Source organism: Ursus americanus, chromosome X (genome assembly GCF_024610735.1).
Source record: "Ursus americanus isolate L20-20 chromosome X, mUrsAme1.1.p, whole genome shotgun sequence".
NCBI classification, from domain to species: Eukaryota; Metazoa; Chordata; class Mammalia; order Carnivora; family Ursidae; genus Ursus; species Ursus americanus.
Genome location: NC_142164.1, coordinates 41,254,702 through 41,282,119, shown reverse-complemented (window position 1 = coordinate 41,282,119; position 27,418 = coordinate 41,254,702). Strand labels below are relative to the sequence as shown.

The window sequence follows — 27,418 nt, the reverse complement described above, 5'->3', positions numbered from 1 at the left end:
ACAAAGGAAACTAGTTATTGATTAAAGAGATTGTTTTAGTTGTAAATGTCCTGTTTCAGAACATCAAACTATGGAGAGTTTTGAAGGTAGAATTGCAGTTTTGTCTTGTTGAACAATCTATATATTGATGGACAGTGAACAACAGTGCCAAATCAACTATGCCATTAGACATTTGATACATTAACATGTTAAACTTTTAAGTTACTTTTATTAATTAAGAAATGAATACATATGTATAGTGAATAAAATGTTCAAGCAGTATAACACTGCAAGTAAAAAAAAATAGTCTGTCTACTGCCCTGTATCATCAGTCTTGTTTCTGAAAGGCAATCACTCTTAAGAGATTTTTGTCTAAACTTCCCCCAAATTTCTATAATTAGGCAAGCTTAGGTGTGTCTTATGTTGTCTGCATATCCTTTTCTTTCCTTTTAAACAAATGGGAGTAAAATTGACATAAAGTTCTATACCTTGTGTTTCCTTGTCTTCACAATATGTCTTAGAGATCATTTCATTTCAGCACATATTGATATGATCATCATGTTAAGCTACTACATATTATTTTACTACATAGGTGTTCCATAATTTATTTTAACAAGCCCCCAACCCCATCTAGTACATTTAAGTGTGTGTGTGTGTGTGTGTGTGTGTGTGTGTGTGTGTGTGAGAGAGAGAGAGAGAGAGAGAGAGAGAGAGAGAGAGAATGCTGAGAAAAATTTCTCAATGCATGAATTTGGATTGACCAATGCATATTGGAATGACCAATTGTTCATGTGATCTTTTTCTTGATATTTGACAGTTATGCCAGTTGGGAAAAAAGTATCAATTCAGTTTTGTAAGTATTTATGAAGGCTTACTCAGTATCCAGTACTATGCTGGACACTATTGTATATAAAAAATGTATAGGACAAAATTCCTTTTTCCACATATTTTCCTTTGTAATTAAGAACAGGTTTACATGCATGAAATAATGAGAGAAGATTATGAGATTGGGTACACTAGAAAAGAAGCACAAATTGGGTGCTCAATATAACCAGGGAGGCTCCCAGAATGGCAGCAGGCTGTGTGTGTAGGCCAACTGAAGTGACCCTCTCCTTCAGAAGAATTCCACACTGGGAATATAGATTGTCTTTCCCACACCTGAGGTCTAACCTAATCTCACATTTGAAGACTATGGACAAATTTTGAAGACCATGAGGTTTCCTCACAGAGAAACAACTTGATAAGAAGTAAGGAAATCTGACCAAAGCAAACTGCAAATTAAAATAATATTTATCTAAATCAAGACTATTTTGATCTCAGAAAAAACTGAATAAGTCTTTTCGAAGTTCACAGATATAAGTTTATCTACACCATATAGATGCAGTGGCATGGCTACTCTAATATATTTTCAAAAAAGCATTCTACTTTTTTCACTGTAAACTGCTGGTTGGAAAAAATAGTCTCCATTTCAGAGAAGCAAGGGAAAAGAAATAAGAGAGGAGTCTGATGTTGGTTAGACTACTGATCTTTGAGGTTTTAGGTATAAGGAAGATTCTTGAGGTTTAAAATATTGTACATGGAAATTGAGAGGATAAAGATTTGAGAGAAGACAGGAATCATCAGTTTCATTTTATAAAGAATGCTGTATTTTAATTATGTCTTTTGCTTGTATTTTCAAACTTGAAATTTGGGAACTCTTGACAGATGGGAAGAGGTACAGATTAGAATCCAATATTTTGGTGGGTCATAGGCTTCCTTTTGCTAATGAAATCATGTGAGCAAAATGATATGGTGATAGAATGTGATAAAATGCATTTGGAGGAAAACATGCTGTGCTGCTGGATATCCAAACTTTTGGAAAATGTGCTGTGATAACAGAATGAATAAACAACTTTGACTGAATACATTTGGTTAAGATGAAAGCAGGAAATGGGGGAAAATGCCTTTGCTTAACAGATTTTGTATCTGAACTATAAAACATTTAGTGAAATATATTTTTTAATCCAAATAAATATTTCAGTCAGCCATTATTTCTTATTTCTTGTAACATGTTCACCAACTAGGAACATGTGCTCTAACATTTAATAAAGTATAAAAAATACATCAGCTTCTAAAAATACTACTCTGTTCAATTTTCTTTTCTATTCAACAAATATTTCTTGAGTAGTTACTACGTACAAAACATCACAGTAGGCATTTCAGGAATACAAACCAAAAAGGCAGTCCACTGATTATAGTCAGGAGATTTTCTTCCTAATCCTAGTTCTGCCACATACTAGTTATGTGACTTAGAGATTCACTTCTTGTTTTGTGGCCTAGGGGCTGGATATGATGGTCTCTGAGATTCCTTTCAGCAACAATATAGTCCAATCCAGTGAGTAAAACAGTTTGTATCTCCAAGAGGTTTACAGTATTTTTTGTGGCTTGAACCTGTTACAGAAAAAAAAAACTATGAGAAAAAGCAGAAAGATATCAATAATTTCAAGAGAGAGTTATAAACAAAATGATGTAGTTTCAAAGGAAGGGGCTATGTATCAATGGATGATGCCATTAATAGTTTCATAGAGGAAGTGGTCTTGAAGGATTAAGCTTTGATAGGCAATAATAGATAGAGGTCTTGGGAACTACCCAACTTCTTTTGTGGACCTTCTCCATCCAGGATATTACTTAAGATTTCTCGTTGACAATGTAAAGATTACAGAAAATCAAACTTTGAAGGTGTTTTTTTTTTTAATTTTTGAAGTAGTTAGCCAATAGGTATATATTAGAGTGTAGACTCTGAAGCTAAAAGGGGGATGATGGACAGGAAGCATGGAGTAGGGGGTCATAGGAATGGTATTCCTTTGCAAATACCAATTACAAATGTCCCCTATATTTGTATAATGCTTAATCTGCAAAGTGTATTGATATCACCAATCTCTAAGATGTGAGAGTATGGTAGAGCTATTAAGAGCATGGCTTTGGAGTCAAATATGGATTTATATCCCAGTTATGCCATTTATTTACAAGTGGGATAATCTTGAACAGTCACTTGGCCTCTTGTGCCTCTGTTTTCTCATTTGTGAAATGGGAATAACAACTACATCATTAGATGGCTGTAAATTTTATTTTATTTTATTTTATTTTCTAAATATTTTTTTATTATATTATGTTAGTCACCATACAGTACATCCCTGGTTTTTGATGTAAAGTTCGATGATTCATTAGTTGCGTATAACACCCAGTGCACCATGCAATACGTGCCCTCCTTACTACCCATCACCGGCCTATCCCATTCCCCCACCCCCCTCCCCTCTGAAGCCCTCAGTTTGTTTCTCAGAGTCCATAGTCTCTCATGCTTCATTCCCCCTTCTGATTACCCCCCCTTTCTTTATCCCTTTCTTCCCCTACCCATCTTCCTAGCTCTTATGTTCCATAGATGAGAGAAACCATATGATAATTGTCTTTCTCTGCTTGACTTATTTCACTTAGCATTATCTCCTCCAGTGCCATCCATGTTGCAGCAAAATGTTGAGAAATCGTTCTTTTTGATAGCTGAGTAATATTCCATTGTATGTATGGACCACATCTTCTTAATCCAGTCATCTGTTGAAGGGCATCTTGGCTCCTTCCACGATTTAGCTATTGTGGACAATGCTGCTATGAACATTAGGGTGCATATGGCCCTTCTCTTCACTACGTCTGTATCTTTGGGGTAAATATCCAGCAGTGCAATGGCTGGATCCTAGGGTAGCTCAATTTTTAACTTTTTAAGGGACCTCCACACTGTTTTCCAGAGTGGCTGTACCAACTTGCATACCCACCAACAGTGTAGGAGGGACCCCCTATCTCCACATCCTCTCCAACAATTGTTTCTTGCCTTGTCAATTTTTTCCATTCTAACTGGCGTAAGGTGGTATCTCAGTGTGGTTTTAATTTGAATTTCCCTGATGGCTAATGATGTTGAACATTTTTTCATGTGTCTGTTAGCCATTTGTATGTCTTCATTGGAGAAGTGTCTGTTCATATCTTCTGCCCATTTTATGATTTGTTTATTTGTTTCTCATGTATTAAGTTTGAGAAGTTCATTGTAGATCTTGGATACCAGTCTTTTATCTGTAGTATCATTTGCAAATATATTCTCCCATTCCGTGGGCTGCCTCTTACGTTTTTTGACTGTTTCCTTGGCTGTGCAGGAGCTGTTTATCTTGATGAAGTCCCATAAGTTCATTTTATCTTTTGTTTCTCTTGCCTTTGGAGATGTGTCATGAACAATGTTGCTGTGGCTGATGTTGTAGAGGTTGCTGCCTACGCTCTCCTCTAGGATTTTGATGGTTTCCTGTCTCACATCAAGGTCTTTCATCCATTTAGAGTTTATCTTTGTGTATGGTGTGAGAGAGTGGTCAAGTTTCATTCTTTTGCATGTAACTGTCCAATTTTCCCAGCACCATTTATTGAAGAAACTATCTTTTTTCCACTGGATGTTTTTTCCTGCTTTGTCAAAAATTAGTTGCCCAAAGAGCCGAGGGTCCATTTCTGGGTTCTCTATTCTGTTCCATTGGGCTATGTGTCTGTTTTTGTGCCAGTGCCATGCTGGCTTTGTGATCACAGCTTTGTAGTACAGCTTGAAACCTGGCATTGTGATGCCCCCAGCTTTGTTTTTCCTTTTCAGCAATTCCTTGGCGATTCGGGGCCTTTTCTGGTTCCACACAAATTTAAGGGCTATTTGTTCCAGTTCTTTGAAAAATGTCACTGGTATTTTGATCGGGATAGCATTGAAAGTGTAGATTGCTCTGGGTAGCATGGACATTTTAACTATGTTAATTCTTCCGATCCATGAGCATGGAATTTTTTTCCATCTTTTTGTGTCTTCTTCAATGTCTTTCAAGAGTGATTTGTAGTTTCTAGAATATAGACCCTTTACGTCTCTGGTTAAGTTAATTCCAAGATAACGTATGATTTTTGGTGCTATTGTAAATGGGATGGATTCCCTAATTTCTGTTTCTTCAGTCTCATTATTTGTGTATAGAAATGCAACTGATTTCTGAGCATTGATTTTGTATCCTGCCACATTACTGAATTGCTCTATAACTTCTAATAGTTTGGGAGTGGGTTCTTTTGGGTTTTCCATATAGAGTATCATGTCATCTGCGAGGAGAGACAGTTTGATTTCTTCTTTGCCAATTTGGATAACTTTTATCCCTTTTTGTTGTCTGATTGCTGTTGCAAGGACTTCTAGTACTATGTTGAATAATAATGGTGAGAGTGAGCATCCTTGTCGTGTTCCTGATCTTAAGGGAAAGGCTTCCAGCTTTTCCCCGTTGAGAATGATATTTGCTGTAGGCTTTTCATAGATGGTTTTTATGAGATTGAGGAATGTACCCTCTATCCCTACACTCTGAAGGGTTTTAATCAGTAAAGGATTCTGTATTTTGTCAAATGCTTTTTCTGCATCTATTGAGAGAATCATAATGATTTTTGGCTTTTTTCTTGCTGATAAAGTCTATAACACTGATAGATTTGCGAATGTTGAACCACCCTTGCATCCCAGGGATGAATCCCATTTGGTCATGATGGATAATCCTTTTAATGTACTGTTGGATTCTATTCACCAGTATCTTGTTGAGAATTTTGGCATCCATATTCACCAGGGAAATTGATCTGTAATTCTCCTTTTTGATGGGGTCTTTGCCTGGTTTGTGGTCAAGGTAATACTGGCCTCAGAGAATGAGTTTGGTAGCTTTCCTTCTGTTTCTATTTTTTGAAATAGCTTTAGGAGAATAGGTATTATTTCTTCTTTGAATGTTTGGTAGAATTCCCTGGGAAAACCATCCAGTCCTGGAGTTTTGTTTTTTGGAAGGTTTTTTATCACTGTTTCAATCTCTTCATAATTAATTGTCCTGTTTAAAAAATCAATTTCTTCCTGTTTCAATCTTGGTAGTTTATAGGTTTCCAGGAAGTCCTCCATCTCTTCCAGATTGCTTAATTTATTGGCATAAAGCTGTTGATAAAAGTTTCTAATAATCCTTCCAATTTCATTGGTGTGGTTGTGACCTCTCCCTTTTCAGTCATAATTTTATTAATTTGGGCCCTTTCTCTATTCTTTAGGATAAGTGTTGCCAGTGATTTGTCAATTTTATTTACTCTTTCAAAGAACCAGCTTCTAGTTTTGTTGATCTGCTCTACTGTGATCCTGGTTTCTAATTCATTGATTTCAGCTCTAATCTTGATCAACTGCTTTTTCGTGCGTGGATTAGGCCTTTTCCTCTGTTGCTGCTCCAGCTTCTTGAGGTGAGAATATAAAAACTGCATTTTAGATTTTTCTATTCTTTTGAGTGAGGCTTGGATGGCTATGTATTTTCCCCTTAGGAGTGCCTTTGCAGTATCCCATAGGTTTTGGACCATTGTGTTTTCATTCTCGTTGGTCTCCAAAAATTATTTAAATTGATTTTTGATTTCCTGGGTTTATCGAATCATTTTTGAGCAGGATGGTTCTTAGTCTCCAAGTGTTTGAGTTTCTTCCAAATTTTTCCTTGTGGTTGAGTTCCAATTTCAAAGTGTTGTGGTCTGAGAATATGCAGGGGATAATTTCAGTCTTTTCATATCGGTTGAGACCTGTTTTGTGTCCCAGAACATGGTCTATTCTTGAGAATGTTCCATGTGCATTTGAATAGAATGAGTATTCTTTGGTTCTGGGGTGTAGTGTTCTATATATATCTATGAGGTCCAACTCATCGTGTATGGCATTCAAAGCTCTTGTTTCTTTGTCAATTTTCTGCTTAGGTGCTCTGTCTATTGCTGATAGTGGAGTGTTGAGGTCCCCTACTATTATCGTATTTTTGTCTATATGTCTCTTTATTCTGGTTAAGAGTTGGCTTGTGTATCTTGCTGCTCCCCTGTTGGGGGCATATATATTTATAATTGTCATATCCACTTGTTGGATACACCCTTTAAGAATAATATAGTGCCCTTCTGTATCTCTAACTACAGTCTTTAGTTTAAAATCCAATCTGTCTGATATAAGAATTGCTACCCCAGCTTGCTTTTGAGGTCCACTGGCATGAAAGATGGTATTCCATCCCTTTACTTTCAGTCTGGATGTATCTTTAGGTTCAAGATGAGTCTCTGGTAGACAGCAAATGGATGGGTCATGTCTTTTTATCCAATCTGCAACCCTGTGGTGCTTTATGGGAGCATTTGGGCCATTTACATTGAGACTGATTATTGAGAGATATGATTTTAATGATGCCATGTTGCCTGTAAAGCCTTTGTTTCTATAGATTGTGACTTTCTGTTCTGTATCACTCTTGGGGCCTTTTTACTTTTATAGAACCCCCCCCTTAATATCTCCTGTAGGGCTGGTTTCGTGGTTACGAAATTGGTCAATGACTGGCGATTCTGGAATGTCTTTATCTCTCCATCAATTATGAATGACAGCCTTGCTGGATAAAGGAACTTTGGCTGCATGTTTTTCTCTGAAAGGGCTTTAAAAAGGCCCCCCCAACCCTTTCTCTCATTCCATGTCTGTGTAGACAGGTCTGACGTAATTCTGATACCTTTGCCTTGGTACGTGAGAAATTTCTTTGCCCTGGCTGCTTTCAGTACTGTATCCTTGGATCTAATATTTGCGAAATGCACTATGACATGACGTGGCGTAGGTTTGTCTTGGTTGAGCTTGGAAGGGGTCCTCTCTGCCTCTTGGACACGAATGCTTGTTTCCTTTGCTAGATTAGGGAAGTTTTCAGCTACAGTGTTTTCAAATATCTCTTCTAGACCTCTGTTTTTCTCCACCCCCTCAGGGATGCCGATGATTCTGACATTGGAACGTTTCATTGAGTCAGTAATCTGTAACCTACATTCTTGAGATTGGATTTTTTTGAGCCAAGTTTCTATTTTAGCTTTCTCTTCTACTAACCCATCCTCCAATTCGCCAATACGTTCTGCCTCATTCACCCTGGCCGTCAGAGCCTCTAGTTTTGACTGCATTTGATTCATAGAATTTTTAATTTCTGCCAGATTCACTCTCATTTCCGCCCTTAGAGATTCTATATTCTCATTAACATTTTCGTTAATACTTTTTTCAAGTCTACACATCATCTTGACCATTGTTACTCTGAACTTCATTTCTGATAATTTGGTTATATCCATATTCATTAGTTCTGTGGCAGAGGCCACAGACTCATTGTCTTTTCTTTGCTGGAAGGGATTTCTCCTTCTCGTCATTCTGATGAGGAGAGGTTGCGGGGTTGTACAGAGCCCAAATTATTGACCGGGACCCAGGCAGTGTGCACTTGTTTTATAGGGACCTTAGGGATGTGGGCCTCTTGATTTTTCAGCCTGCCTTCTGGGGGAGGGGCCAGTCGCACCAATACTCAGGGAACCCTGTTTGGGTAGAGTCTCTGTGTCCCCTGGGAGGGGGGGATGGGGATGGGCATACTGTGAGCCGGTATTTCCAGGCTTTTGTTCTCTGGCGGCTTTCCCTGGCGGTTTGTTGTGCCTCTTCTGAGAGTCAAAGCAGCAGTGGCCGAATCTCAGCCTCTGTCTCAGAACAGAGGGATTGCAGACTGTTCTCCACTGATGTTCTGGCCACTTTAACTCTGTTTCTGTTGGTGCTGCTCAACCCTGCAGCGTCCCTGGATGTGCGCCCTACAGCTGGCATCCCAGGCCTCACTTCGAGGGCCAGCACGTCTCTGTGCTTTGTGTTTCTAACACCGTCAGCCACCCCTGTGTGCTCCGGAGCTCCGTCTCAGTGTGGCTTGCGGGCGCTCCAAAGCTCCGGCCCTCAGACTGGTCGCGCGCATTCCCCGGCTCATGGTCTCAGTCCTCTCTCTCGCAGGTGCTGGTCTGTGAGTCCGCCTGCTCCCCAGTGCAGGTGGCTACCGCTTCCTGGCGCCCGAATGCGGCGGCTCCCTCCCCCTTCCGTTTATCTTCCGATATCTGTACTCGGTTTCACGGCTCCTCACTTTGTACCTCAATACTCAGCGCTGGAGATGTTCATTTGTAGAGATCCAGATGTATCTTCCTGCGTCTCAGGCTGATTCCGTGGATGTTCAGGATGGTCTGGTACCTATCCAGCTCGACTCAGGGGACCAGCTGAAAAAGGGGTCCCCTACTCCTCTGCCATCTTAACTCCGATGGCTGTAAATTTTAAACGATATTGTGTATATAAAGCATTTAACAATGTAACTGACATAAGACATACTCCAAAAAATGGTAGCTACAAGGTAATATGTCAGATATTTTTCTTCTCTTTCAATAGAAAGTTAAAACTGAGGCTCTGAGATACTGTGCCATTTATTAGGATCTAGTATTTTTTTCTATTATACCAGTGATTCCCAGACTGAGTTTTCTGCACACACCCTCTCCCCAGGGGGAATCTGTGAAGGTAATAATTAGAATTTATGAGTCATTTTCAATATTTGAAAGGAGCCTAACAGAGAACATTCATTTACTTGTGATAAATTACACAACTTGACTAAAATGTCAAGTTTCTTTGCTTTTGCCTGAAATCATATCAGCTCATTTTGGTAATACTGGCTATCTCATGTGGTTGGGAAACTGATTGGCAGCTATATATGTCTTTGATGAAACAAAATGGGAAAAGTGAGTTTTATCATAAATGCAGTTGATCTAGGAGATATTTTTTTTAAGTCTTGGGAGAACATGGAGGAAAAATAAAACATCCCCTTGCTGCTTAAACCATTGAGAAGCAATGTACTATACCATTCTTCCTCCCTGGCTCAGGGAGAATGGGGAATAAGGAGAGTAGAAAGATAGGAAGTTGTGGTCAGAGAGAACTTCAGAGTTTGACAACTTAAAGGTAATTTTTTTTTTACATAATACACGTGCTTGAAATGAGGACATGACTTGTGGTTTCTTCCTGTGAGAAGAAGATGAGGAAACTGAGGCACAAAGAGGGTCAAGGAATTGGTCAATTTGGCAGAAGCAGCTTATGGCAGAGCCAATATTTCAGTCTAGTCTCATGAGTCCCTGTTCCATAGCTCTTTCCACTCCAAAGCAAAGAAATATAATTATACTGTCTTAAGTTCATAATGTCCACAATGGCATTTCCCTAGGCCTGATTTTAATATTGACCTGCTCTAGTCAAAGAGAGGAAACACTGGTTAGAAGATGAATGAAAGTGCAATTAGAGACTTACAGACAGCTAACATAAAAAGGTCTCTTTTGTATTGATTGGCTTCTTTATTGACTTGGCAATATGAATCACCATATCCTGCTCTAAAACTGTAGTGAGAATTCTTCAGTTACACTTCATTATTCAGAGTCAATACAAATGCAACAGGCACAGAGGAAAAAGGGGATGAATAATCATAGTAGTTATAATTTACTAAGCACTAATCACGTGTCAGGGACTTTGCTCATGCATCTCTATTTGTTGAATGGCTACTGTGGATAGAAGTCTTTTTACATGGACTACCTCACTACCACCTTATAAGATTGGTAGTTATTATCCTTAATTTACAAATGAGGAAGTGAACATAGAGTTGGTGAGTGACCTACTTAAGGTCACACAGCCAGGTCTATTAGATTTGGAAGTTGAGCCAAGATCTATCTGACTCTTACTTGCATGCTTTTCTGTTTTTCTTTCCTCGTTTGATTCCTAACTATGCTACCTCACTGCAGAACTTGTTTCTGTCATTACTTTCAATTCCCACTTCCCCTTATATCCATTATTCCTTTATATCATAGTGCTGAGAGCATAAAGGTCAGGGAACCAAGCATAGAAAGGCAAATGTATTCATGTTAATGAACCAAGTTGTGTATAGGCTTGCTTGCACACTAAACAGATAGGGTAATGTGTAGAACTGTTTGATTTGGGGAGAGCAGAGAGGAAATATTTTGTTAATAGACACAATTTATTGGCTACTTACTTTATGTCAGCCAGTACACTTTTGTGCATTTTAATGTTTAATTCTTACAGCAACCATATAAAATAGGTATTGTTATTATTATCATTATCCCTATTGTGTAGACAGGGAAAGTAAGCCATAGAGAGGTTAAATAACTTGCAAAAAAAAACCCTGGGTAATAAGTAGCAAAACTTAAGAGAGATTTAAACCTAGGCAGCCAGTTTCCAGAGTTTGTGCTTATAATCACCAGGATACTATGTACAACATAGTACATAGTACCATAATTAAATGATTGTTTAAAATAATCTAGGGACACCGGGGTGGCTCAGTCGGTTAAGCATCTGACTTTGGCTCAGGTCATGATCCCAGGGTCCTGGGATCGATCCCCAGGTCAGGTTCCTTGCTCACTGGGGAGTCTGCTTCTCCCTCTCCCTTTGCCCTGCTCGTTCTCTCTCTCACTTTCTCTTTCTCTCAAGTAAATGAATAAAATCTTTAAAAAAATAAAATAATCTAGATGTGAGCAGATAAAGGTATAAACCGAAACCGTAGCAATGAGAGCTGAAAGAAGGGTATGAATGCCATAGTCATTTTAGAGAAAGATGCAACTGGATTTGGCAAGTGTTAGATTTGAGTGACAAAGAGAATGTATCATTAATGAGATTAGTTTTTAATCTGAGGAGATAAAAGATTTGGGGAGCAAAACACTTAATTTGTTTTTTGACATTCTGAAATTGAGTTGATGGTAAAATATCTGAGTAGAAGGATCCATTAAGCAGATGAAATATGGAATTGAATCTCGAATATGAAGACAGAACCAGGCTCTGAAGGCAAAAAAGAGATATGAAGAGAGAAGATAGTGGAAGCCAAGAGAATTGATGAGAATCTAGAAGGAGCAAAGGCTTACAACATGTAGACATTACCTCCTTTCTCTTTCCCCATATTGCAATAAGATTTAACCTCAGATTTAACTTGTTCCAAGTTAGATACTTCCCTGCTTTTTCAGACCCCTCTCCACCAGTGTTAAACCACAATAGAAAGTAGTCCCATTCAGGAAAGGAACTTGTTTACACATTAGGCCTTTAAAGCAAGAAAACTTCCTATGGACCTCTGTTGTGCTCTAAAATTGTTTACATTTTATAAAATTCCAGACAGATATTGAATTAGCTTTAAATCCTTGAATGTATAACTTTTATTCAAAAGCAGAACTGTAAATGAAATATATATAAAACCACAAAACTGATAAATTAAAAGTCATGTTAATTAACCAAGTTTTATTGAAATAAAGTCACTGCATGAAATATGACTACATATTAACTGATAAATGCAGGTTCTTTTGAGTTGTACATGGCCGGGTTACTATGTGCTGTGTGGTGCTTCAATTTCCCTACCACTTTTTATTATTTGGATTATAGTGCACCATGATGTCCTTTGATTCTCATTTGACATGAAGTCATCATTGGTATGTATTTATACATATACACTTATATAGGGTACTAGTTGGTGCCAATATAATTATAAACAAATATGTAAATGTTGTCACTTAAACCATGTGGAGTAACCAGTTATGAGATGATCACCTAGAAAATTCAAAATATATTTTATTGATTTATTTTAGTTGAAATACACATACGTATACTCACAAATATTCTCATAGAAGAGTTCTATCCCCCAAAATATAATTTGAGAAATGATGATTTGAACGTAAGAGATAATATACACAATCTTACCATAGCTTAATACATTAGAACATTTCCTTAGCACTACTAAACTTGATCCTGCTTATATGATCATAATAATGGAAGTAAGATTTAGGAGACATGAGTTCTCAACTTGGTTCTGCCACTATGCTGTTATGGGACCTTAATGAAAGGGCTTTACCTCTCTATCTCAGTTTTCTCAGGCCATTTATGAAGGTAGATCATGACTCCAAATTCATTATAAAGAGTATTTGTTTTGTTGCTGTTTTGGACATGTAATCAGAAATTGTGTACCTAGGTGTAAAGCTTGTCGCCTGCATATCTTTCATTACACTGTATGCATTTTCTATAAAAAACGTATCTAACTTAATGATTAGGAGTAGATGGTTCTGTTTTATTTTGTTTATGTAGTCAAAGTAATCAGGACCATTCCCCTACTATGAAACATAAAATTGCACTGCAAGTGAAACATGTAGTTACAGTGTGTAATTATTTCATCATAACATTTAATTTAATAAAGGTCTGTTTGCGAATTAGGGAATAAAGAACTTGGCATTTATAGTACACTTAAAAAAATTGAGAACTTTTCAGCTCCTAAAGAATTTAGCTTAATTTTGGGACGCCTGGGTGGCACAGTCGTTAAGCGTCTGCCTTCGGCTCAGGGCGTGATCCCGGTGTTCTGGGATTGAGCCCCACATCAGGCTCCTCCGCTAGGAGCCGACATCTTCCTCTCCCACTCCCCCTGCTTGTGTTCCCTCTCTCACTGGCTGTCTCTCTCTGTCAAATAAATAAATAAAATCTTTTTAAAAAAGAATAATTTAGCTTAATTTAAAAAAGAAAAATGATTGGCTTATATTATGCTTTGAGTTTCTAGTAAATGGGTAATTGATGAGAATAAGCTATTCTATAAAAGCTTGAATTAGTAATTCTGACCATGTCAGTTACCATAATTTTGCCTGCCTAAACAAACCATTTAGAATGTACATACTAATATTGAAAAATACCACAAAGAGTTTCTGATCAAAATATATACTTTACCAAAACATCAAGGTTCTTTTTACTAATAATGACTCAATGTTAATACCATAAGACAAAATAATTTGCTGTGACCACAGATTTTCTGTAAACATTGTAAAAAAATTAGCAATTTTATGCATGTAAGTTGAGAGATCTTTATAATTTCCAGCTTAAATTCTTCAAGTTATAAGAACAAGCCAGTTTGATCATTGAAAAAGACAGAGCAATAACTATAGTCTATGAAGAGGCCAATTCAGTAATGGTCTAATTTACCATTGAAAATAGTGGAAGGCTTACATGTCTCAGCCAATGACTATTTTGCTCGTGAGATCACCCTTTAATTAAGACAAAGACTGCGGTTGCTTGTGTCTAAATTTGTCAGAGGTTTTTGTGTAAAGTATCTTTCTTATTCATGATTTACTTTATTTAATACATCCTGATTGCATCTTGTTATCATTTTGTCTTGATTTGCTTTGTGTCTTACTACATAAAAGGGGTACTAATCTTTGGGAATTAGTTCCTTATTAAAGTCAATTGAAATTAGCAACTTGAGTTGCAAGCTTGTACTTGTGATTATAAATAATTTACTGCAAAGAAATTCCTAGCATGATATATTATCAGCATAAATTAGTATTTTTTTAATTTTAATGTGTTTTTAAAATATGGTCACAGGAATGATTTTCCTCCTGCTTAGTGTTGGTAGAAGATAATTTTGTGCCTTCCTACTGCATTCCTAGTTCGGATTCCAAGATATACCACTCATTTGATAGTACTGTTTTGTTGTTACTGGCAATTTATGGAATATTTTATTAATAATTTTAAGTTTCTTTGACATAAAGTGGATCACCAGATTGAGTTTGATTCTGATTATCTTTGGAAGTAAAGTATAATTTTAGTGTCAATCACCAGTTGGCACTTAATGACTCAGTTTGCAGAGAACTCTATAATTTAAAAAAAAAACAAACTGTCATCTATTGGGTTCCTCCCTTTCTTCTACAGCCAGTAGCTGGGTATAGGCATTAAATTGCCATTTTACCTAAAAGACAAACCATTTGAGTTCCTCTCTCTCTCTCTGTCTTTTTTTTTTTTTTGAGAGAGAGAGAGAGAGAGCAAGCGGGGTGGGGCAAAGGGAGAGGGAGAGGAACAAGCAGATTTGGTGTTGAGCTCAGAGCCTGATGTGGGGCACCATTCCACAGCTCTGAGATTATGACCCGAGCCAAAATCAAGAGTTGGACATTCAATCGACGGAGCCACCCAAGCACCTCTGAGTTCCTCTCTTAATTCTCAAATGCTACTGTTGAGATGACTTGAACTGGATCGTCTATAGTTGTTAGGCAAGTACCATTCGGGAGCTATGAATGTGTTAGAGAAGTTTCCTCAGGGTAATTTTGTTCGATGTTTTTAGAGTAGGAACTGGAGACTGGTCAGCAATAGGTTTAACAAATATTCCATTAGTCATCCTATGTTTTTCCATTTTGGGAATTTCCATCCTTCTAGGGCAAATATAGAGGGTGTTTTACTTTGCTCTGTCTAGACCAGCAGCTAGGATATCCAACGTTGTTCTTTTTAAAATGATTTCCAAGTTGACAAATGAATATTTTGTTAGTAGAGCCTACCTTTAGGTAGGGTGCGTATATAATTTATCATCCAAACTGGAAAACTTTTGACAATGAAAGAGGTCACTACTAATAATTATGCCGGAAAAACTGGCATAAATTGGGACTGTCCCAGGCAATTGCACTGTATGATCTACTCAACTTGGGACAACATGGAGACTTGCCTCAACCCTGCCACCCCACCCTTCCTTGTCCCTCTATCCACCCTACCCCCAGCCTATGGAAATGTTCTGTGAGACACATGTAGCTCAAAGTCTCTTCAATCATATTGACTAGTGTTCCTCATTCAGGGGTCACTTAAAAAATAAGTATCTCCTACTCATCTGTCTTTAAATCAAACAAAAAATGTATTTCATCATGTTTCCATGTTCCCCTCCTTGTTTTTGTGTCCCTTTAACAGTCAGACTTTCAGAGAAAAAGGAAGATGACACGATGCTCTTCCTATATTGTAAAACTAATCACAACACTCCACTACATAAAATACTTCAGTGGGTCTCCATCACCAAGGTCTTTGTGATCTGGCCCTACCACAAATCCCACCATTTTCTACCTCCCTTCTTTCACCAATCATGAATTTCTCCCCATTAACAAACTAACATTCCAAAGATATAGAAACATTCATATTGTTGAATCCTAAAAATGAAGAGTGTGCCTATACATCAGAAATTGTGCCATCGTCTAGCAGAGTGCCTGATATATAATTGGTATTTAATAAATGTTAAAGGAATGAATGAAAATTTAAATGCCCTATGAGAACTTATATTTAAGGGAATCTATTTATAATATGAATTAGTATACAGCAACCATCATCCTTTTGATCTGCTTAGTTAAGAGTTTCCTATGTTGTTTTTTTTAAGCTACGTACAGAGAGTGACATTGCTTTATAAAATGGTATTCCCCACTATCTTATAGGCCTTTAACATGCTTAGGGGAAGTTAATGTATTAGTAATAGGAAGCCAAATCCTAAGACCTTATTTAACTGAATTTCATTCTTTGTAATTCTGTGTGAGGGAAACATCTTCACAGATAGTTACACTATCCATGGTATGAGTTTTTGCCTCTGTTATATCCATGGTGAAAAGCTAACCTTGTAAATATGCATTCCAGATGGCTTTCTTCAGATAAGTCTGGTAAGAGACCCATTGACAAAAAAATCAAATTTTTAAAAATCAGTAAATAAAGAAAATATATGATAAAATAAAGACCTGGAATCACTATTACCAACCTTACAATAATGCTTTACATTATAGCATACAAAACACTTTCACAGACATTTTCTTCATTTAATCCTTGGACTCATGGTGGTGGTGGTGGGAGGGGAGCTCTGTAAGGTTGGCAAGGCGAGGTAGTTATTATTATCTATTTTTTACACATGAGGAAACTAGCTTGTGATATTAAGTTCATTTATTTCAGCCAATGTAGTTAGGTTTCAATTATTTATGAGACTCCAGAGTGAATAATAATCATGTCATAGAGTACTCCAAGAAATTAATGATGTCTAAGGAGTCTTAGTCCTTTAGTATAATTTTGTTTTATTTAAAATATGCTATTCTACAAAACCAGGCCATTAGGCTTAAAGAAGACTGACTGTGTCTAAAGATTAGAATGATAAAGATTAGCTAGGTTCTGTTGGCTACTGACTCTGAATACTTAAGATGCATAATCAGAAGCCACTGAAGTTTTATTTACTTGTCCATTTAGAACCTCTCATCAGCAACAGCTCACAGAGCTAGTTTGAAACATTCATTGGAAGCAGAGGTCGTACAGGAAAATCTTGTGTTACTCTTTCCTCTTAGGAAAGAAAATAAATAAATAAACAAAAACCCAAATATATACATATATACATACATACATATGTACATACATACATAAATGGTGTCCTCTAATCTTGACCTCAGTTGATGAAAAGTAAGTGGAGATTAGGTATAATTGCCTGGCACTTCACCAGTACTTGAATTACTGAATTGTCACCAAAACGTATATCAAGTATTTTTCACATTTAAGACAATGTGCAGCATGCCACGTATCCCAGGAGAAGATGAGGAACTTTGACAGTGACATATTTTTAAAGGTACAAACGGCATACTTTTGAGCTATGAGACTTATTCTCAGTAGTCCTAATAATACATTTATCCCTCTTAGTGAAAGGGCCTCATAAATCAGCCATGGCAATGTGCAATGTTCTCAAATTCATGTATGGAGATATATGTATATTTTTAGTATTCCCATCAGTTGTGCTGAAGGGTTGATGAGTGAGTAAGTGTGTGTGTGTTTCCTCCAGACTTTGACTTTGATGAAAACATTTAGAATCTTGAATAGACCCTTTATTCAAGCTAACAAATCTCAGTGCATTTCTGTTGGCTATATTCTCTAAGTCCCTGGTTCTTTTTGGCACCCATTTTAAAATTGGGATACTTGTTGAAAAATAATTAGAATTAAGGTATGATTAAAAGGAATTTTCTAAGAATCTGGTGATCTCATGAAGATGTCAATTTAATAAATCCTGAGTATTTATTGAGTCAATTCAATAAATATTATTGAGTGTAGATACATAGACTATGCTTGACAACAATAAATATTGAGACAATAACAACAGATATACCCTCACACTCAACACTAGACACTAGTGCTAGACACTTAGACATATTGCATATAATTTAATTTTTGCAACTATGCTCTGAGAGCATTATTATTAATATCCCTATTTCATAGATAAGGAAACTGAGGCTGAGAGAATTAAAATGATATGTCCTTGATCAAAAGGTCTTTAATAAGTCATTTAATAATGTGCTTTGCAATAAAATAAGCAAATTCACAGTATTGTTTGATCAAATGAGATGATATTTGTAAAATGGCTTTTGTATGCTCTGAACCACCATGAAAGGTTTGTTGTTACCTAACTTTATTAGCATTGTTGGATTGCTTAATGAGCAGATAAAGCATGTGCTTATGGCATTTCGAATTACTTTGAATTACCTATATTTGGGGATATGATCTTTTCAGAACTCTAAGTATTTTAATATAGCTCCTTCTTGAATTTTTGGGATTGGAAAATTATTTTAATCATTCAATCTCTCATAATTCCAAAATGTACAAAGAACTGTCTTTTGTTCCTTCTCAAATTCTCAGAGTATCAGCCTTCTTTGCTAGTCCAATGGCATTACTTTAGTTCAGGCCCTCATCATCTCTTATAACTAGTCTCCCTTCTGAAGTCTACCTCTTCTTTTAGTCTATTTAATTACTTTTTGTAGATTTACCTTACGAAAACTCTACTTCTTTAATTCAGAAACCTGTAAAGAATTCCTGTTACTTACTGTATCAAGAGCAAATAACTTTGCATTGTTTTCAAGATTTTCTAAATGCTGACCCTTAACCACAAATCTAGACTCTAGTTTCACTCTGTCCCTATCATTCTATTCTGGTTAACCTATTTTTCTCATTGTGTTCTACACAAGCTATGTTAATTCTTGCTTCCAAGATTTTGTTCTTGTTTTGCCCTGACACACAGTGTTCTTATTCCTTCTCTCCATCTATCTAAATTCTTACCAACCTCCAATATTCAGCTCAAGCTCTGAATCCTCAATGAAGTTTTCTCTATAATTTTAGGTGATGCTCAGTTCTACATTCTCTAATTACCCTATTATAATTTTAGCACACACTTTAGTACTTAATTGCTCTCTGATTATTTGATATATGTTAATTTTGTCTCTATAACCAGACTATAACTGCCAGAGTCTAGCAGAGTACTATACAATAAGTACCCAATAACTAAATAAATTTTATTATTTGTTTATGAGCTATGCAGTATAGAGACTCTGAATTTAACATTACCTAATTTGGCTATACGGAATTAGGAATACTGTATATGGTAATGTGTATTTTTTATGTCATTCACAAATATATGGTTTTCCTTTAACACTCATATCTTGGCACTAGAAGAAACTAGAAACCACTCCAATCAGTCTTCCTCCTCTGGGACTGAAAATATTCTCATATACATCCTCATATAACCATCACAAAGAAGAAGATGCTCTTTTTTTTTTTTAAGAAATATTCTGAAGCTTATTTTTATTAAGGACAAAAAGCTTATTTGTTTGTTTATTTAAGTTTTTATTTAAATTCTAGTTAGTTAATATGTAGTGCAATATTGGTTTTAGGAGTAGAATTTAGTGATTCATCACTTACATACAACACCCAGTGCGCATCACAATGCCCTCCTTCATACTCATTGCCCATTTAGCCCATCTCCTTCTCACCTCCCCTCTAGTAACCCTCTATTTGTTTCCTATAGTTAAGAGTCTCTTATGGTTTGTCTCCCTCTCTCTTAAGCTCATTTTAAAATATATATATATATTTTTTTAATTTTAGCATAGTTGACATACACTGTTGTATTAGTTTCAGGTGTACCACATAGTAATTCAACATTTCTATATATTACTCAGTGCTTATCATGATAAGTGTACTCTTAATCCTCTTTACCTATTTCACCCATCCTCCACTCACTCCCTTCTGGCAACCATCAGTTTGTTCTCTATATTTAAGTCTGTTTCTTGTCTCTTTTTTTCTTTGTGTGTTTATTTTGTTTCTTAGATTCCACATATGAGTGAAATCATATGGTATTTGTCTTTCTCTGCCTGACTTATTTTACTTAACATTATACCCTCTAGATCCATCCATGTTGCAAATGGCAAGATTTCATTCTTTTTTATGGCTGAGTAATATTCCATTGTGTGTGTGTGTGTGTGTGTGTGTGTGTGTGTGTGTGTGTGTGTGTATTCTTCTTTATCCATTCATCTATTGATGGACACTTGGCTTGCTTCTGTTTCTTGGCTATTGTAAATAATATTGCAGTAAATATAGGGGAACCTGGTCAGGAACTTGCAAAAGAATGAAAATGGACCACTTTCTTACATTATGCACAAAAATAAACTCAAAATAGATTAAATATCTAAATTTGAGACCTGAAAGCATAGAATTCCTAGAGGAAAACATAGGCAATAATCTCTTTGACATCAGCTATAGAAACTTTTTCCTGGATATATTTCCTTTGTCAAGAGAAACAAAAGCAAAATTATACTATTAAGATTATACTGAAATAAAAAGCTTTTGCACAGCTTTTCATTTAGAGACCAGAAAGTAGAGGCTGAGAAAGGAAGATTAAGAAAAAGATACTTAAGTTGGGTTGTGACAGCCAAGTAGGATAGTCATAAGAAAGAAGGGTGAGAGGCAAAGGAATTATAGACATATAGGTGATTGGAAGAAAAACATGATGTATCTTCAGTGCATTTAGTGACTTATAAATAGGAAAGATGGGTAGAACCTAGGGTTGGTTCAATGTTAGGGTATGGGAATAGAGGATGCAGTTGAAAAAACACTTGAACATTCCCAAAGTTGAACAAATCATGTTTAATGCCCTCTTCCCAACTAAGTCGTTATATCTTCCTTCTCAGTGATAATGATGTGGTAAACAAAGGCAGAAGGAAATGTAGATAAAATTAAATGTCCTTATAACCTGTAGCCCATTGACAAATACTTGGGTAACATTCCTCCAGGAAGCTCTCAATTGTCTTAATGTTAATGTCTTGGTAGAGGGTAAAACAACCTTGGTTTGACAATAGCAAGGCCTACGGAGTATCCTATGAGTCTTCTTTAGCATATGAAAATCCTTTTGTGGGCACCTGGGTGGCTCATTTAGTTAAGCATCTACCTTCAGCTAGGCTAGGGTCATGATCCTGTGATCTAGCCCCACATAGGGCTCCCTGCTGGGTGGAGAGTCTGCTTCTCCTTCTCCCTCAGCCTCCTCTCTCCCTCAACTTGTGTTCGCTCTCTCTCTCAAATAAATAGTAAAATCTTTTAAAAATCCTTTTGGAACTTCCCTTACTTTTACTTCCTCTGACCCCAAAGTATATACGCAGTTGGTCCTTACAATCCTGAGGCAGCAAGCAACAGCAGCACTTTCTGCCCACCGGTCCTGTCCCTGTGCTTTAATAAAGCCACATTTTTGCACCAAAGACGTCTCAAGAATTCTTTCTTGGCCATTGGCTCCAGACCCCAACAACACTACTCCAAAAACATATCAATTGTACCACCACCACCCAATTTCTTAAGATTTTGATAACAGAAATTCAGCTGTCATCCTAGACTCCTCCTCCTTTTCCTTTCCCTTCTTGCAGGGCAAAGTGCTAAATTGTTAGAAATGCAAATTCTGAGGTCCAAAACCAGAATTGCTGAATCAGAAACCCAGGGTTTAAGGCCTAACTCTCCCTGTTTTAACAAATCTTCTAGGGTATTCGTATGCACATGAAAGTTCAAGAGCCATTGCTGCAGGCAATGAAGAGTCTTTGAGAAGCTTGAAGCAAGCAAGGGACCCAATAGGATATGCATTTTTAGAAAGGTCATTCTGATATTTATGTCAAAGATAGAAGGGAGTAAAACTGAAGGTAACAAGACCAGTTAGTAGAACATTTAAAAAAATCCAAAATGAAATAGAGGAAAAGATAGATATATGAGCTATTAAAGAGTCAGAATTGATTTATTTATATCACCATTTGAATGTACAGGATAAATCAGAGGGAGTAGTCAGGGTAATGGGTCTTGCACACTAAGTAAATATGGTGGTCAGGGTTTGGAGAAAATAATGCTTTGAAGTTTTTTGTTCTTGTTTCTTTTTATATTTTTATACGTTGAATTGAGGAGACTTTAGGGTACCAGCTGTCAATGTTTCGTTAAAAAGGTAGACATTTGATTCTGAACCTTGGGAGAGAGGGGAGAGAGGTCATGGCCTACGCGATGAAGATTTTGGAGTCAACAGTGTACTAGGTGGTAATAGACATTGCTCAAATGGGTTAAATAACCCAGAAAAACACTTAAGAATGAGAAGACCAAAGATGAAGTTTTGGAGAACACCAATAATTAAGGGAGGCCTATAGGGAAGACTGAGGAGTAACTAGCGAGTAAGGGAGAGAGCCAGAAAATTGAGATCATGGAGGCAGGAGGATAGGGTTTCAATGGGAGCAATAATACCAAAGGCCATAGACAGGTCAAGTAAGATAAGAACTAATTAATTCTATTTGTCATTTATAGAGTCACTGATATACTTAGTAGTAGCAGCTTTAGGAAAGTTTTAAGAGTAGAAGACAGCAGTGAATTGAGGAGTTAATTAGAATAGATTAAGTGGAAACTTTAAATGTAATTTGTATATGAAAGGAAGGAAAGAGAGAGGAAGTGACAGCTAGCTTCACCACTCATCAGTGTAGTTTTCCTTTACTAACTGAGAGAATTGTGTGTATTTACAATCTGAAAGGAAAAAAGCAAGTTAAGAAGGAAAGCCTGCAGATAAAGTAGGGAGAGGGAGAACTTGATGGAATAAGGTCTAAAAGGATAAGTGAGGAGATATGGTCCAGGGTCCAGGGAGATATAGCAGGAAGAGGTATTAGCTTAGGATACTGTGCTGTTATTATCTATAAATGTATTTGCCTCTCCCACCTAAATTGAGAACTTTTCAAGTGAATGGATAATCTTTTTCATCCCTAGTATACAAGGCCTAATAAATATTTATTAAATGAATGAAGACCAATTCTTTTGATACTTCCTCTCTCCCCTACTTTGTTGGTTCCCCCCAATTTTCCATCCTCACCTCTCTTCTTTTGTCACAATATTCAGTCTCTTGAGATTTCATCCATGTCCAAAAGTTCCTCCTTCTGAGACAAGAAAGGCTAAGTTGTAACTAGATCCTTTATACACAGAAAAATACTACATAATTATACTGTCCCTGGCTTCATGTTTGCCTTCTCTTTGAGCTGTAGTAAGTAGAATTGGGTTGTCTTTGAGGGTTGTATTCCAGTATGCTGCAGATACTTAACATATACCATTTTACTCCTTAGTATTCGTGCCAGGCCCCTTTCCAAATCTTCCAACTTCAGGAACTTTCCATTTTCATCCCCCATTCTTTCTTCCAGTAAAAAGTAACCTTTGTTGTATGCTTTCTTGTTCTGGGAAAGGCTTCAGAGAAGCTTTTTGATGGTGATTTTAAAATGCATCAGAGTAACTTGCCTGTTCCAATAGACTTTGTTTTGACTTTGTTGACTTGTCATTTGCTGAAAGATGTTAAGTAGCTTCAGGAGTATTATACATAGGTTAAAGCAGGATAATTATTTTTGTCCTAAGAGAAAAATCTGATCTAAAGATATATTTGATTTTTTCATGTATATAATTAGGAATGACCATTTAAGATAGAAGCGGAGATGCCCAGGAGCCCAATTTCCAAAGTAGTAATTTACTATATTTATTTCAAAGTAAGGCTCTATGGCTAATTTTAGTAAATGCCTTGGAACCAAACCAATGTGCTTTAGAAAGATTTGGATGTTTAGTTTTTAACCCTTCCATATTTGCTTTTAAAAATTCTAATAGTTGCCTGTGAATGAAATATATTATAAATATAAGAAAAATTCTGTTTCCTTTTCAGTGCCTTGCTGCAGCAACTGGAAGGTGAATTAGAATGCCAGCTGCTATAAAAAGCACCTTAATCTTCTAGGGAAAGACTGGTCTTCTTTCTTCTACATAGTGCCTAACACAGTGCAGGAGAAACAGTAGAAACTCAGTTCATGCTTGTTGGCTTGAAAGCTTACAGACACAACATCTTGACCTCTACCTCCTCCTTGAGAATATCCTGTCAATGCTATATTTAGACAATATTTAGACTAGGTTTTTGTCTAAATCTGGAGACAAGGTTATATCTGTGGAACAGATGCTTATTGTAGTTCATATGCATACTGAACAAAAATTCAGAAAAGTGATGAGGTAATTTGTATAATCTTCAGAAATCCCCTCAAAAGGTCCACAAGAATAGGAGGCCAGTAAACATCCTAACTCATCTGCTCTCTTTCACTGTACGGTACCACCAATGGTACCTAATTCTTTGAGCCATTTTTTATTCCTCTTTTTTAAAAAAATCTATAAACTTTAAAAGACATTCTGTTACTATCTACTATTGCCACTTTACTGGTTACTTTTTGCATTTATTCTAATAAGCAGAAAAAGATCAAAAATCCATTTAAATATTACCCATACCTACCAGGCAGTCTCCACTTATATCCCTATCCTTTTTAGAGGTCTCTTTCTTAATCCTCCAAAAACACTATACTTCTGTCTGTCACAACACTGATCACCCTATATTGTTATTTTCTATTATTTTTATCTGTTTCACCCATATTGAATAGATCACAGACAGGAAGTATCTTTCATACCTGGTATGAAGTCAAGGGTATACTGTATAGTACAAATTCAATATATATTTGTTGGATAAGTTAATGTATGATGCTCCGGTATGGCCAAATTTGCTAGCCCACTGTAAAAGCCTTCACTAATCAGACTCTATTTTAATTATCCAATTTATGTATTTATGAGCACCTATTTTATGTCAAGCACTGTTAAGTACAGTGGATATAATGGTAAATTAAAATAAAGATGATCCCTACTCTTTAGAACTAATAATCCAGTGGAGGAGGCAGACACATAATCATAAAAATACATGTAAAATTACAACTGTGATAAGTGTCATTAATGAGAGGTACCTAGTGCTACAAGAGCTAATAACAGGGCAGGATGGGACGTTGTCATAATCTAGGAGAAAGAGATACTTGAACTGAGATCTGAAAGACCACTTGGCATTACCTAGGTAAAATGCAAAAGAAAATGTTCCAGAAAGTAGAAACAGTACCCTATGAGGCTTGATCAGAGGCACCAACAGAAAGAGATGAGGTTGGAGATGTAGTCAGGTGCTAAATTATTTAGCATCTTATAGGCCATTTTAAGGAGCTTTTGTTTTTATCCTGAAAGCAATAGAACTTACACATTCTCTACTTATATTCAAACCACCATTCCTTTCCACTAATTCAAATCTTATTAGTCATTCAGGTGTAGTTCAAATCTTATGTCCTCCAAAATTACTCCTTGATTACTTCTGTCTAGATGGAGTAACCTTTCAATTTTTATAACACTGATTTGTACTATTCATATACTCATTCTAGTAACTCAAATATTGTCCTACCTTGTATTTTTATAATGGTTCCACACATGGCTTTTGGCTCAAGAGACTATAATAATTGTCTTCTGAATCCCTCCTAAATATTCATAGCTCAGTACTTTATTTATACTGCATTCCAAATATATATTAAGCCATGAAATCAGATACAGACCCATATTTGGTATAGATGAAGGGAAATACTTTGATATTAATGCTCTTCCTGATGATACAAAAGCAATCATTTGGAAATATGAAAAAAAAAATCACATTGACCGGTTTTATTGGTTGCATCATGACAATTATTTCACTAAGTTGGCTTGTACTTTTTGGTTTTTTTAAAGCTCACTTGTCTTTTCATTATATTTATCAATCAGTACTTTACTGATTCAACAAGAATATATTAAATGCATATTATGGAGCAGCCAAAGTGTAGGTAGAAACTGAGGATAAAAATATAAATATAGCATGGTCTTGATCATCATGAAGCTCAGAAAGATGATATCCATAACACATTTTAGTTTCCAAAAAGACCAGTATGGATTGGTTGACAGTCATAATCCTTAAGCAGCTTGCAAATGATGCATTTCATTTTCATAGAAAATGCAGCCTCACCATAAGATTAGGAATACAAAGTCTGGATATTGTAGAATGCATTCAGCATTAAATTAATGCAATAAAAAATAATTTTCTGTGTGATTATTCCAGTTATTGATATTGAACATCTAGGTATTGTATAGGTAATGTGAAAAGCGGAGTTCTGTAAGAATAACAACTCATCCACATTTTTCAGTAAGGCCTGGTAAATTTGCTGCCAATTATGAAGCAATCCAGAGCCAGGCCTCCCTGAGGTCTGTGATTTCCTTTGTGATGCCACTAACAAATTATGGAGAAGTCCACAGCTAGAACAATCAGCCACTTATCATTAGTTTTTTTAAAATGAGTGTTTTGGCCTAGTATGTAGAATTCTAATTACTCACCCTAAGTCCTGGAGTTGCTAAAACCTGGCTAAAACCCGTGTCTTCTTGGAAGGGATACAGTAAGCTGATTCTACTAATCAGATGTATTTTTAAGTATCCTAAAGGTAAGTAAGTAGCAGATTTAGGTGCTTGAAAAGATTTCTGCTTTCTGAACTGGCATTTGAAAAAAATGCTCCTAAAATTAAACAATTTTATACAATTGCTTAATTTATTAACATTTAATTAATTGACTGCTTAATTCACTGGGGCATATCACATCAGGGACTGTTGCTCTAAGATCTCATAAAGAAGCAGTCAACAGAACTTGCAAAAATGAAAATAAAATTTAAAAATAACCTAATATCCATGGAGAATCTTTTTTGACATTTTCAGTTATTTCATCCAAAGCAATACAACCTCTAGGAATTGTCATTATAAGAATTTTTCAAAGAGGGCATGCCACTCTGCTATGATATATTCATTTCAAAATATTAATGATTATGAGCCAGAGTGTCTATAAACATACTTGTCAATTTTGAATACTAGCTAGACTTTCAGGAAGATAAGGGTAACAAGAAAACTTAACTTTCCTGGTCTGTTTTCAAGGCATGTATGAAGAGGTTAAAAAAGGCAGAGATGGGTAGGTTATAAGAATGTATTATTGTAGTTATTCCCTGAATTAATTTATTTTGGGTCTCTTTTTGTTCGTATCTTTTATGTCTCCATCACAACAACTGTAGTTTTATATGATGAAAATAAGATGAAATAAAACCACTGAGAATATCTACATTGTCTTTGTTTCTGGAGGACAGACGGTGACCTGAGTCATGGGCTGCTTTGGCTTTGATTAAAATTAAAATCTTGTACAGATTCCAGTTCTGAACATATGTCTGAAACTCTAAGTGCCCACATTATGGTGCATTCAAAATATTTTATGCTAACAGATTACAATAGGTAACAATATGCCTTTTTCCTACAAAAAATAAGTCAGTAAATTGTTATACTTAGTTGTAAAAAGACCAGCTCAAAATGCAAATATATCCCAATAGCTCTAAATCCCACTGTAATTCTTCCTAATTTAAGGCATTTATGAACTCATAACAGAGGCTCAAGCTGTTCATATTTCTAGCTTATTTTATTTATCTTTCTCTTATTACCTGTTTCACTCAAAGCTTTGCAAATCTTGAAAATCCTGCACATGTTAAAGGAGAGACTTCATCCAGTAGAGTATACTGCAACACAGTAGGAAGAATAGAAGCATTGTGTTGTTCATGGAGA

The 27,418-nt window shown here is 36.2% G+C and overlaps 1 protein-coding gene and 1 long non-coding RNA gene across 3 annotated transcripts in view; one reads left to right on the top strand and one right to left on the bottom strand.

The window, feature by feature from the left end:
- The window catches only part of IL1RAPL2 (interleukin 1 receptor accessory protein like 2), a 1,151,831-nt gene that overhangs the window by 731,761 nt on the left and 392,652 nt on the right, over positions 1-27,418 (top strand). The window lies entirely within an intron of this gene.
- Positions 674-27,418, bottom strand: LOC123797192 (uncharacterized). The gene is made up of 3 exons (XR_006780902.2): positions 27,298-27,418; positions 22,797-22,860; positions 674-2,409 (listed from the first exon to the last, which is right to left on the bottom strand). It is a non-coding gene; the product is annotated as an uncharacterized LOC123797192 (long non-coding RNA).